This window comes from Neolamprologus multifasciatus, chromosome 5, assembly GCF_963576455.1.
Source record: "Neolamprologus multifasciatus chromosome 5, fNeoMul1.2, whole genome shotgun sequence".
In the NCBI taxonomy this organism is placed as follows: Eukaryota; Metazoa; Chordata; class Actinopteri; order Cichliformes; family Cichlidae; genus Neolamprologus; species Neolamprologus multifasciatus.
Window position 1 is genome coordinate 14,471,885 of NC_140443.1, and position 13,195 is coordinate 14,485,079.

Consider the following 13,195-nt stretch of genomic DNA (forward strand, 5'->3'; position numbering starts at 1 on the left):
AAGATGCCCAAAAATATTATAGAATAAAAAAAAATATGAATAACATTCCTCACACAGACCAGGCCTCAGACAGGCGAGCTGTCCCAGTTTTACAGTCTTTTATTATACAAAGGCCATGTCCAGATGAAACCTGATCAGTTTACAGAAGTAAAAAAATAATACATTCTCTTTGTAAAGTATATGTTTTTTTCACTTTAATTTCATGTTTAATTAAAAATAGCAGAAGGAAACATGATTAGTGATAATACATTTCAACAGATGGTGTGTTTCAGAGAACAAAACTTCTCCAGTGTTTGATTTAACTTCTTTTCACCAGTCTGAGAAAGACTGCATGAACAAAAATGTTAATAATTGGGTTTATCACAGTAAAATTGCAAAGAATTTGGTCATTTTTACTGCAGCACATAATATCATTAAAATATTTAGAGAATCCAGCGAAATCTCAAAGTGGTGAAAACAAGCACTGAGTGCTATGATCTCCAGTCTCTGCAGTAACGACTAATGTGATTATGTGGTTGAAATCACTGCATAAGTTCAGGAACTGTTTTGAAAATCATTGCTAGCGAACAAATAAATAGTAGGAATAAAACTCTACCATGTAAAGAAAAACGCAGATATACAGAATCCATAAATGTTGTTGTCTGTGTTAAAAAAAAACGTGACTTTTTTTAAGTGCCTTTTACAGTTTTTCTCCATTGGTTTGGCTCATTTCTTGAAACAGAAATTACATTCTCAAAATAACATGGACAAACCTCCAAACCTCTTGGCAAATGTTCACAACAGAATGGCATTTCTCATTCATTTTATCAAATGGCAAATGCTTTAGTACATGTCTCAATTGTCTCAGTGCATCTTTGCAAATGATTAAGTACAAGTAGCCTACAGTTACACAGTTAGCCCACATTTAGCACATTTTCCAAATGAATAGATCTTGTAGATCTAAACTGATTAGTTGATTCTCAGTCTAATGATCATTCTCTCCAAAACATGTCAGCATGATTTCATTGTATAAGTACTCGCATGCACAACCGTCTGTTCAATTGTCAAAATTGGTCAAGAACATAATACCATGAATACCAAATATGAATTTCTTTGAATATTTGATAAATTGATGACAGTCATTGACAGTCAGGTGAAACTAGGTGTCACACACAGGTGTGTTCCATGATTGTGTGCTGCCAAACACAGATGTATAGAGCTTGACCAGAGCCAGTCCGATCTCTGAACATGGATAGACAAGGCCAAGCAAACGGACAAGGGGAAGTTCTTCCTCAAGGAAGAAGAAGAAGAAGAAGAAGAAGAAGAAGAGGAGGACTGAGAATGCGTGGTGGAGGAATAGGGGGAAGAGGAGTGCGAAGACACTGTGCTGTCCCGAATGAAATTCGGGCCACAATTATAGACCATGTCATAAACCATGGCCTCACAATGTCAGAGGCAGGTCGTCGAGTGCAGCCTAATGTGTCTCGCTCTACAGTCTCCTCCATCATCCAAACCTTTCGCAGGGAAAACAGGTATGTACTCTATGTAATCTATAATGGAATTATATGTTGTATAGGACAGGGCACTGTGCGTGAGGCAAAAAATGTATAACTTACTATAGAGATTTTGTGTGCATCTGCCTACAGTGGTAGGTCTATACTAGCAGGTGGAGAGGACTAGTGGAATGTTTTGATACTAAATATGACAAGAAATATATTGTACAAATTACTGTAAACTATGGAATTACATAATTTATACAGTTTAGAGAAGTATTCCAGTCACTGTGCAGCGGGAGAATGAGTACAGCGACCACTGAATAAGTCCTTGTTTTTTGATTTTGTGTTCATACAATTTACTACTGTAATGTACATTTTCTTTTTACATATGTATGAAACTTTCTTTTGCATGTGAATAAAAAATGGTTATAATTTCCTTGGTAGTGTGAGTGCAATCTGTGATGTCAAACCTTGGAGGCTACTCTTTTCTGTTGTATATTGTTGGTCCTCTGCCATAGTGACAAAACATCTAAACATTTTGTATGGCAGTACTCACACAATGCCAAAGGGACGATGCATTTTGGGGGCACTGACTATTCAGATTAGAAAGAAATGTAGTTTTGACACATGAGTGAACTGTTTTAGGGGAGATATGAGCTTTTGCAGGTGGACCATGTTGTTGTGATCAACCATCCAGGTTTATTTTGACAAAAGCACCAAGAATGATGAGAATGTCCGATCTGTGTCGAGAAATGAGCCAAAGCTATTGAGAAGGATCTTTGCTATTTTGGAGACACTGACTGTTTAAATGAGAAAGAGATTTAGATTGAAGCCTGAGTGAACAGTTTTGGAAGAGATATGAGCTTTTGCAGATGAGCTATAGTGTTGTGCTAAACTGTAAGAGTGTTTTGCCAAATGATCTTAAAGTTTTGAGAATGTAATTTCTGTTTAAAGAAATGAGCCAAACCAATGGAGAAAAACTGTAATGCAGGATGGGTGAATTATAATGGAAAACCAGCACTGCTGGTCCATACGGCAGACATTTTTACAACCTAAAGCATACCACATTTTATTATGTGTTTTATTCTAAACAAAACCATCATTTACAAGATAAAATTCACAGTGATAGAGGAAGACTTTAAAAAGAACATTTAAAATCATAAACCCATCAAGAAAGTGTTTACTGGTTTCATAAATCAAGTGCGTAGATTTGGCATGGTTGGAAGGGACATGTCCCCACCAATATCCAGCGATTATTGAATTGTTCCCACCAATAATTTGATCTCTTCGAGTAAAGAAAAACTAACCCGATAGAAAGAAAAAACGATCTGTCAGCGTCTCATTCGCCCAGCGGTGCAGAAAGAGTTAAATTACGTTCTCTACTGGAGTCCTACGTCATGTGACAAATATGACCAATGTGATTAGCTGTGCCTTTCAGGGAGCTCTGTTTAGTTTTAGCAGCGGCAAGCCTGCGCTGCGAGGAGGAGAGGAGGACGGCAGCAAAAAGCAAGAACTTGGATATAAGAAAGTATTTTTCAAAGAAACCTGTAAGTTATTTAAAGCCAAGTTCACTCATAAAATGTGTCCGTCATAATAACATTACAGGCTATGCTAGGCTTTGGCCCACATCAGTCTAAAATTGTATGTACCCATTAATAACGTGTTTTGGAAACGAACTGCACAACATGCAGCACTATTAGTTATCTCAGTCTCCCACAGTAGCATTTCTAATTTTGATTGAAACTGTCAGAGAAAACGGCAGCCTTGAGTAAGCCAGGATAAGATCACAGGTGAAATTTGATGATGACTTGTTGGTTCATGATTGTATTTGAAGCACATGTGTGATTGCATGTATTTGGAATGTCTCACTGTTATTTATCAGGTGACAGAGGCAGCTCTGCCATGTTGTAGCTCGGACAGAGGTGAAGAGGCGAGGTCACAGGTGACTGACTGATGATTTGTTGCTATAGATTAACTAGTATTCATTATCATGACAGTTGTTAGGCTGCTGATGTAAATTGATTCATTAGTGTATATTTGACAAAGAATCTGAATTGACACATCTCACTTTTTATATGGCACGAATCAATGTGTTATTTTATCAGGTGGCAATATGTCCTAGTGCAGTCAGAGGGGAAGAGCCAGGGCCAAAGGTGAGGCACATCAAGCACACAATAATAATAATAATAATTTTAATCTGAGGATAAAACGCATGTACTGAGGCTGAAAGAAGCTTCAGTGCTCTCAGAAGACTAAAAAGATGGGTAAGGTCAACAATGACTCAAATGAGATTAAACAATGCTGCTGTATGTCCACCAGGAGAGACTGGACAGTATAGATGTAAAACCAATATGCCAGCAGTTTATCTCAGTTAACGAGAGGAGCAGGCATGTGTTTGGCTCCTTCACATAGTGGACATTGAGTTGTTGTGTGGGGCACCAGTAGTCCATGTCTGTTGCTGTAACAGTAGTTCATGTTTAGAATAGAAAATCTCAGCTCACTGATTTGATCGGGGCAATAGTGCCTAAACTGTTGCATAATTTTGCTGAGAGATCTTTTACTTTGTGGTAATCTTAGATGAGTAGTTTTATGGGCAAAACCCACCAGGTCATTCAGTGTTCCCTTAGTGCCAAAATATAACAGATGTTGGTGTACTATAACTGAAGTAATGTTGTTAAGTCCTTAAAGTCATATTCTTTTATTGTCATGACTGTATTTGAAGCTATTTTTATGTTTGTATGATACCTGATTTATATGAAATATGGCTGAAGTAAACTAAACTCTAAAATACTTAGTCAGTCATTTATTTAATAGTAACTTAACATTATATAATTCAAATGTAAAACTATGAATTGTAATTTTAAATGGTTTAAAAGCATGTAGAATAGCATATGTAGGCAAGTATATTTCTCCTTTTTTATCAAGAAGCAAAGACAAAAAGGGGAAAAAAAGAAACAGGGCAGGGTTATTTTCAACTTTAATTTATATATTCATCTTATTCTTTCCCAGTTAAATTTACCCTTCATTCTAATTTGTTGTTGTACAGTTATTTCATTTTTAACTTTAATTTTTATATTTTATTTTATTCCTTCCTAGTTAAATTTACCCTTTTTATTTTCATGATTATTTCCTATCTTATTCATCGTCTTTTTTTTTCTTTAGGTCACGAGCAGTTGTCTAAGCATTTCACTGCATATCGTACTGTGTATGACTGTGTATGTGACAAATAAAATTTGAATTTGAATTTGAGATGTCTGTGTGTTGAGATGTGGTTTTGCATGTAATTTCCAGGAAAAGCCTTGAATAAAAAGCGTTTAATGAAGCAGTCAGTAGAAAATGGTTAATTGCATGTATGGAAACTGTTAAAGTGAACCTGAGAATCCTCTGACATCTTACATCGTGGCCATCTCGTGTGTGAGAAAGCGTCACATCCGTGTAAAAAGTCTTACGTTGCGTTTCTCATGTGTTGCTGTTTTCTTTGGTCTGTGTGAAGCTCATTCGGTGTCTGAGCATCACTGTACCTCGCTGTGTCTCTGTCTGTCCCTGGGAAAACGGCAGAGGAGGAATGCTTTGTGTACTTTTAACCCTTCACAGGCCCCTTTGTCTCGCTCTGAGCTGTTCATCCTCTGCCTGTGATCTCTGCTCTTTAAAGCAGATCCCGGTGACGTCAGCTCTCAAATGCCCACTGACAGACAATAGAAGGCATCCTGGAGAGGATTACGCAGTGACTCACAGAGGATCGCTCGGTTACCAAAAGGCTTCTTTAAACTCACACCGCATTGCTTTTCCCGGCACGGCCAATGAGAGCTGTTTATTTGAAACCTGAATTATTATTATGAATGGTAACAAAAATAACAGGTGTGTTGTAGATAAACTGAACAATGAAAAATATTCAAATACTCTCATGAGACATGTCAGTGAATGCAAGTCACCGTAAGTAAATTAACTGGTCTAACGCTTCTCAGTGACTGTGCAAGTATCGTTCCTGGGAGGGTTTCGAATTCTATTTCAATGGAGACCATGCTTTGTAATGAAAATCCCATCAGGGACCAAATATACTGATTATTAACAGTTCAGTTTAATTAAGCAAAATACTTTTTGATTACAGTTGCACAAGCGGGCTATCCTGCAGCCAAGTCAAGCCTGAGGATAACATGATGACACACTGCACAACCCCACCAAAAATCTCATAAACTTGTATTTTATTCACAATAGAACACAGAAAGTATATCAAATGTGTAAACTGAGAAAAATGTATCATTTTAAGAAAGATATCATTTTGAATTTGAACACATCTCAAACAGTTGGGGTCAAAAAGTAGCACAGCCATTATAGCACTGTGTAACATCCCACCTTCTTTTACCAACAGTCTCTAACCGTCTGGGAACTGAGGACTCTGTTTACAGGACTTCAGGGAGAAGAATGCTGTCCCCTTCTTGTCTGTTACATTAGTTCTCAAAAGTCTAGCAGTTGTCATATTTTTCATTTCATTGTGTCCCAAATGTTTTCAGTTAATGAAAAGTTTGGTCTGCAGACAGCTCAGTTCAGCTCCTGGATTCTTCTACTACAAAGCCATGTTGTTGTAATAAATGCAGTGTGCGGTTTGACGTTGTCTAGCTGAAATATGCAAAGCCTTTCCTGAGAAAGATGTTATCTGACTGGGAGCATTTTTCAGCATTGATGGTGCCAGTTCTATAAGCACTGGTCTACCTCCATACCATGCAGGCTTTTGACCATGAGCCAGATGGTCCCTCTCCTCTTTAGCCCAGAGGATATGGTGTCCAGGTTTTCCTGTTTCAAATTAACCTAATTAGCTGCAAAATTTTCCTCCAGCTGCTTTTATAAACCAACACGTACTTTTTCAGCCCAACTTTTTGAGACGTGTTGCTGCCATTAGGTCATAATGAACCATTATTTTTTTTCTTTAAATGGCAAAATGTCTTAATTTAGACATTTCATGTGTTTCCATTTTCTACACTCTGTTTTTATTTAATTTTACATTAGAATTGCAGGTGTAGTTGAAAGCCATGTAGCTTACCTGTAACACACAGCCCAGCCTTTTGCACAAAACTGGCTGCATATAAAAAAAAAGGAAACTTGGCTTTCGCGTTGAGATTTGGCTCAAATAAACTTATGGCGCAGTTGTAGCATTCCTTCCTTATCTGTGCCTCCATGTTTATGCTGCTATGTGGATACACACATCATAATGACCAAGCAAATTCTGTTCTTTGAAATTATAAATCATCTTTGGATCTTTACACTCTGTTAAGACACAGACTGTTCGGTCTCAGCAGAAAATATTTGCCTTCACTATTTTTGTTTTGAGCATGGGTGCTGCAGAAGGTGTGGCAGTCTGTGTATTGGCATGTGCACAAGATACGTGTTGCTGTGCCTGCTATATTTACACCTACACATGCAAATTTTTTTGAGAAAGTAAAGACATTGTAAGTTTGACATGTGAGTTAGTGTAGAGAAAAAGCAAATCATTTATACATTTGTTTCATGTTACACACACCAACACATAAAACTAAAGGTATATTTTTACCAGCAAATATATTATTGTGTGGCATGAAATAGACCAGTCAGTGAGATCAAAAAATAAAGCAGTTATTGGAATTTACTTTTTAACATTTTCTTTTATTTAAAGCTGGCAAATGAAAGGAAAACCTTAACCATTCACTTCTACGGTGATTAGCTCTGTTATGCTGTGGTTCCAAGGGCGTAGATTTGGTTTTGGCATTGGTGGGGACGGATGATTCAACCACCGAACCATGCCCTGTTTCTTTTTTTTCCTTTTCATCTTTGCTTCTTGATAAAAAAAAAAAAGAAGAAATATACTTGCCTACACATGCTATTCTACATGCTTTTAAACCATTTAAAATTACAATTCATAGTTTTATATGTGAATTATATAATGTTAAGTTAATGTTAAGTTACAACAATCTCGCATGTATAGTATTAATAACATAAAAATAAAAAATTTCTGGAATGATTAGTACATCTATGAGTGACATACATTGAAAGTGTGTGATCATGTATAAGTTGTATAGTTTTAATGTTTTATTTGGGAACAGAATGGTGTGTATGTGTAAGTTTGGTGATGGAGTCTTTATTATGAATGAATGATGAATTTTTATGAATTATTATGTCTATTTTTTATGTTGAAGGACAACAGATGGAAATTAGCCCTTGGCTATAATCTGGTATGTTTACATTCATGTAATTTTTTTTACATTTATGTTCATTAACATGCACTGTCCTAAATAAATAAATAAAATTAAATACTGAAGGAAAAACATAAACCAGCTTATTTTATGTTGTTGGTTGCATATAAATGAATACAAAGTTGTTCTAGCTGATCAGCTTTGTCCTGACGACACATTTTTATCCTCATGGGAATGATGTGTTTCAGGATTCCCCCCTCCGTGGAGCATGTGGGCTGAATGAGGAAGAAAATTAAGTTAATCGTGTCCTATGACCTTTACCGTCACCTGTAAGGGATTTGGTATTGACATGTTATGCCGTGTGAAGTGAAGTGCACAGGCCTGCTCTGATTGTTCTAGTGACACTTTTTCTTCTTAGTTTGCCATCTTTGTTTTTATGAAATAGCTGAACTCAAACATTTGGAGCACTTGGTGATCTGTTCTGTTAGGAAGGGTTCACAATAAATGGTTTCATGTCACTAACAGTCCTATTTGTGTTTAAAATAGAAACCCAAGAAGGCAAAATAACTTATTTGCATGGCTGTGCTTGGCTTCAAACGTATAGCTTGTTGTCTGATTATGAGGTCTGGGTGTTTTGGAGATGCTTCTCTGTCGAAGCTGAGCTGAAGTCGTGTGTTTTGCCTGCTTGTGTTAAAACCCCGTTGAACATGATGACCCATCACAGTCACTCTTCTGAGTAAGACTTTTGGGAAAGTAAAAGCCAAACAAGAAAAATCAATATCAGAATTTAAGATTTAAAAATAGCACCCAGGTAGATTTTCTGTCCGCTCTCATCACATTGCTTGCATAACAGTCTGACTAAAAAAAGAACAATCTCGCATGTATAGTATTCCCATCAAGGGCGTAGATTTGGTTTTGGCATTGGTGGGGACGGATGATTCAACCACCGAACGCTTCATTAAACGCTTTTTATTCAAGGCTTTTCCTGGAAATTACATGCAAAACCACATCTCAACACACAGACATCTCAAATTCAAATTCAAATTTTATTTGTCACATACACAGTCATACACAGTACGATATGCAGTGAAATGCTTAGACAACTGCTCGTGACCTAAAGAAAAAAAAGACGATGAATAAGATAGGAAATAATCATGAAAATAAAAAGGGTAAATTTAACTAGGAAGGAATAAAATAAAATATAAAAATTAAAGTTAAAAATTAAATAACTGTACAACAACAAATTAGAATGAAGGGTAAATTTAATTGGGAAAGAATAAGATAAATATATAAATTAAAGTTGAAAATAACCCTGCCCTGTTTCTTTTTTTCCCCTTTTTGTTTTTGCTTCTTGATAAAAAAGGAGAAATATACTTGCCTACATATGCTATTCTACATGCTTTTAAACCATTTAAAATTACAATTCATAGTTTTATATGTGAATTATATAATGTTAAATTACTATTAAACAAATGACTGACTAAGTATTTTAGAGTTTAGTTTACTTCAGCCATATTTCATATAAATCAGGTATCATACAAACATAAAAATAGCTTCAAATACAGTCATGACAATAAAAGAATATGACTTTAAGGACTTAACAACATTACTTCAGTTATAGTACATCAACATCTGTTATATTTTGGCACTAAGGGAACACTGAATAACCTGGTGGGTTTTGTCCATAAAACTACTCATCTAAGATTACCACAAAGTAAAAGATCTCTCAGCAAAATTATGCAACAGTTTAGGCACACTGTTGCCCGATCAAATCAGTGAGCTGGGATTTTTTATTCCAAACATGAACTACTGTTACAGCAACAGACATGGACTACTGGTGCCCCACACAACAACTCAATGTCCACTATGTGAAGGAGCCAAACACATGCCTGCTCCTCTCATTAACTGAGATAAACTGCTGGCATATTGGTTTTACATCTATACTGTCCAGTCTCTCCTGGTGGACATGGCATACAGCAGCATTGTTTAATCTCATTTGAGTCACTGTTAACCTTAGCCATCTTTTTAGTCTTCTGAGAGCACTGAAGCTTCTTTCAGCCTCAGTACATGCGTTTTATCCTCAGATTAAAATTATTATTATTGTGTGCTTGATGTGCCTCAGCTTTGGCCCTGGCTCTTCCCTCTGACTGCACTAGGACATATTGCCACCTGATAAAATAACACATTGATTCATGCCATATAAAAAGTAGAGATGGACCGATCCGATATTATGTATCGGTATTGGTCCGATACTGACCCAAATTACTGGATCGGATATCGGTGAGAAATAATAAATGTAATCCGATCCATTAAATATCAAAAAAGCACCTCACAAAACTTGCTACACGGCATAACTCGCCTCATAACCATAGCAGTTGCAGCAGTATGCATCAAGTGATAGAGCGGCTGTGTGTATTTGTAGCTTCGCTAGCTACCAAACCATTATTTCATCTCCGAGGAAGTTTTCCCAGAGAGAAGTAAAGCAAGTGTGTAAGCTCATCTCTGAATGTTTGTAAAGCATTCCAGCGTTAAGCTTAACAACCGATATATGGAGTGACTGCCTCTCTCTCTCTCTCTCTCTCTCTCCTGCTGCTACTTCAATCTGAAACTGATCAATGATCAGCTGATCGGCTTTTCTGTTGCGAGTCCGTCTCTCTTCTTTGTTTTTGGCCCACTTTGCACCAGAAAGAGGAAACCAGCGGCTGAACAACAGCCGCACTATTAAGCTTGATCAGCTGTTGTTAGAATTTATTTAATATTACTTTCTACACCAGGATCCTTTTCTATGTAGCTGACAGCTGGTAACTGTGCAGGGGCGGATCTAGCAAAGTTTAGCCAGGGGGGCCGATAGGGCATGAACAGGGAAAAGGGGGCACAAAGACATACTTTTCTTTCTTATTCTCATTTAAAATGTTTAGCTTTTAATAAATAATTATCTGACTCTTACACCCAAAGTTTTAATCTGATGTAAAATATATAGAAGTCCATCACTGTGTATAGTAACTGTTAAGTCTAATATACCCTAGTAAGCTATACTACTTTTTCCTTTGGGAAAGTACCATCTGTGCAGTCTGCAATTCTGTTGAAGAAAGATGTTGAATCTATTTAATTATTCTTGAAAAATAATTTATTTCTGTGCATTTTCCCCCCTGCATCAAATTAAATTTGAGTACATCGATTAAGCATCATGAGGTGGGGGGTGGTTCCCTTTTTTTTTTTTGCTGGGAGTTTGCAACCCTATTAGTTAGGTTGCTTAATATTTCTGCTAAGTACTCTTTAAAATACCAGAATAGGGAGGATGGAGCAGGTTTAAGTTTATTAGATTGATCAGTATTGCTGAACTATGAAATATTTTGGGCGCAGTGTATTTTTTACATACAGGTATAACAGAATAGCTTTAGTGTTGTTATTTATTTAAACTTGAGTATGAACTTATACAAAATGCAGCAAGATATTAAAAAAACTTTTATTGATTAAAAAACACACTGTATCGGATTCATATCGGTATCAGCAGATATCCAAATTTATGATATCGGTATCGGTATCGGACATAAAAAAGTGGTATCGTGCCATCTCTAATAGAAAGTGAGACGTGTCAATTCAGATTCTTTGTCAAATATACACTAATGAATCAATTTACATCAGCAGCCTAACAACTGTCATGATAATAAATACTAGTTAATCTATAGCACCACTCATCAGTCAGTCACCTGTGACCTTGCCTCTTCACCTCTGTCCGAGCTACAACATGGCAGAGCTGCTTCTGTCACCTGATAAATAACAGTGAGACATTCCAAATACATGCAATCACACATGTGCTTCAAATACAGTAATGAACCAACAAGTCATCATCCAATTTCACCTGTGATCTTGTATCACCATTGTTGCTTGGAATATTTGCAAAATCATGACTACCTCATGATATTTTGTCTCAAAAATTAACCCTATGAATATGTCAGTACCATTAGGATGAAATTATTGTGTCACCAACATTTAACGTTAGACATATAATTTTAACAGCCTCTGTAAACTAATATCCTGGCTTACTCGAGGCTGCCGTTTTCTCTGACAGTTTCAATCAAAATTAGAAATGCTACTGTGGGAGACTGAGATAACTAATAGTGCTGCATGTTGTGCAGTTCGTTTCCAAAACACGTTATTAATGGGTACATACAATTTTAGACTGATGTGGGCCAAAGCCTAGCATAGCCTGTAACATTATTATGACGGACACATTTTATGAGTGAACTTGGCTTTAAGTGACTTACAGGTTTCTTTGAAAAATACTTTCTTATATCCAGGTTCTTCCTTTTGCTGACATCCTCCTCTCCTCCTGGAAGCGCAGGCTTGCCGCTACTTCCTGTTATTCCATACCAATCACTGCAGAACGTCGAAGGGAAATAGCCACACACACATCTAAATTCCCTTCAATTTTAGCTCTAATGTGTTACAAAACATATAAAATCATGCTTTGGCTTCTCAAACGTTAATTTCCAAGCAATATTATATATGAATGTAGAGGGAAAAGTGGCCCACAAATGTACAATCTCAGAACGAATAATTTATTTTTTATTTTATTTTATTTATTTATTTTACAAATGTATATCAAATAAATAGAAATAGAGGAAATGTGACTCCCTAATAATAAAAATATCTCAGAAACATCAGCTAGATATGAGACCCTTCAGGTTATTAAGCTGTCATTATGCAGTGCTCTGTTTCAAGGGCACCTGGTGCTCTTAGAGGGGGAAGAAACAGAAGAGTGGCCACTCTGTTTGCATTACCAGGAAACTCAACGCCACATGATAAAATCTGTTTGTTCAGAATAAAACAGTCTTAGCAGAAAAATTAACGCGACGTCACCTTAACAGCAGCGTAAACAACAAAAATACACAACCACGACTAAACTTTACCAGCTGTGAATGAAGTGTGGTGTAAGGTATGGCAGCCATATTGGAGGAACTCCAGTGTGAGTCAGCCATGAAAGCTTATAGTCTTTTTAGACAGAAGTGTGTGAGAGGTGTGTCTCTTACTACTTTTATTTACTCTATATGTGTACATGGATTTGCTTTATCTTTATGTAATTAAAGTTTAGCTGATTCTGATGATTTAAATAAATCTGAATGCTCAGAGATTATATAACTGTTTCAGCGCTTTGTAGTGATGTTCAGCATGTTGGTTTTGCAGTCATCAGCTTCTTAACAACCATCAGGGAAGTTCAAATTTTAGGCAAAACAGTAGTTAGGTCTTGTGAAACGGGAACCCACATCAAATTTGGATCCTGCAAACAGCTAAACATGGGAACAAAGGTTTTCTCATCAGTATGCGACATTTAAATACTAGTTTTTCATGAAACCATTGTTTAAAGAATTATAAGGATGCTTCTGACAGGACAGAGATGAAAGTATATTATATTTAACTAACAAAAATGAAATAAAAACTAATTAACTTACTGAAACAATCATGTACGCTTACAAAACTGAAATAAAAAATATCAAGGAAACATCTTTAGCTTTAGTTTAAGAAAATTATATAAGGTTATAGAAGAAGCTACCA

General features: G+C 36.4%; 1 long non-coding RNA gene across 1 annotated transcript; it reads left to right on the top strand.

The window, feature by feature from the left end:
* The first annotated feature begins 2,464 nt into the window (after positions 1-2,464).
* Positions 2,465-7,757, top strand: LOC146518207 (uncharacterized). Its single transcript, XR_014874230.1, has 2 exons — positions 2,465-3,417; positions 3,581-7,757. It is a non-coding gene; the product is annotated as an uncharacterized LOC146518207 (long non-coding RNA).
* Positions 7,758-13,195: the final 5,438 nt, after the last annotated feature.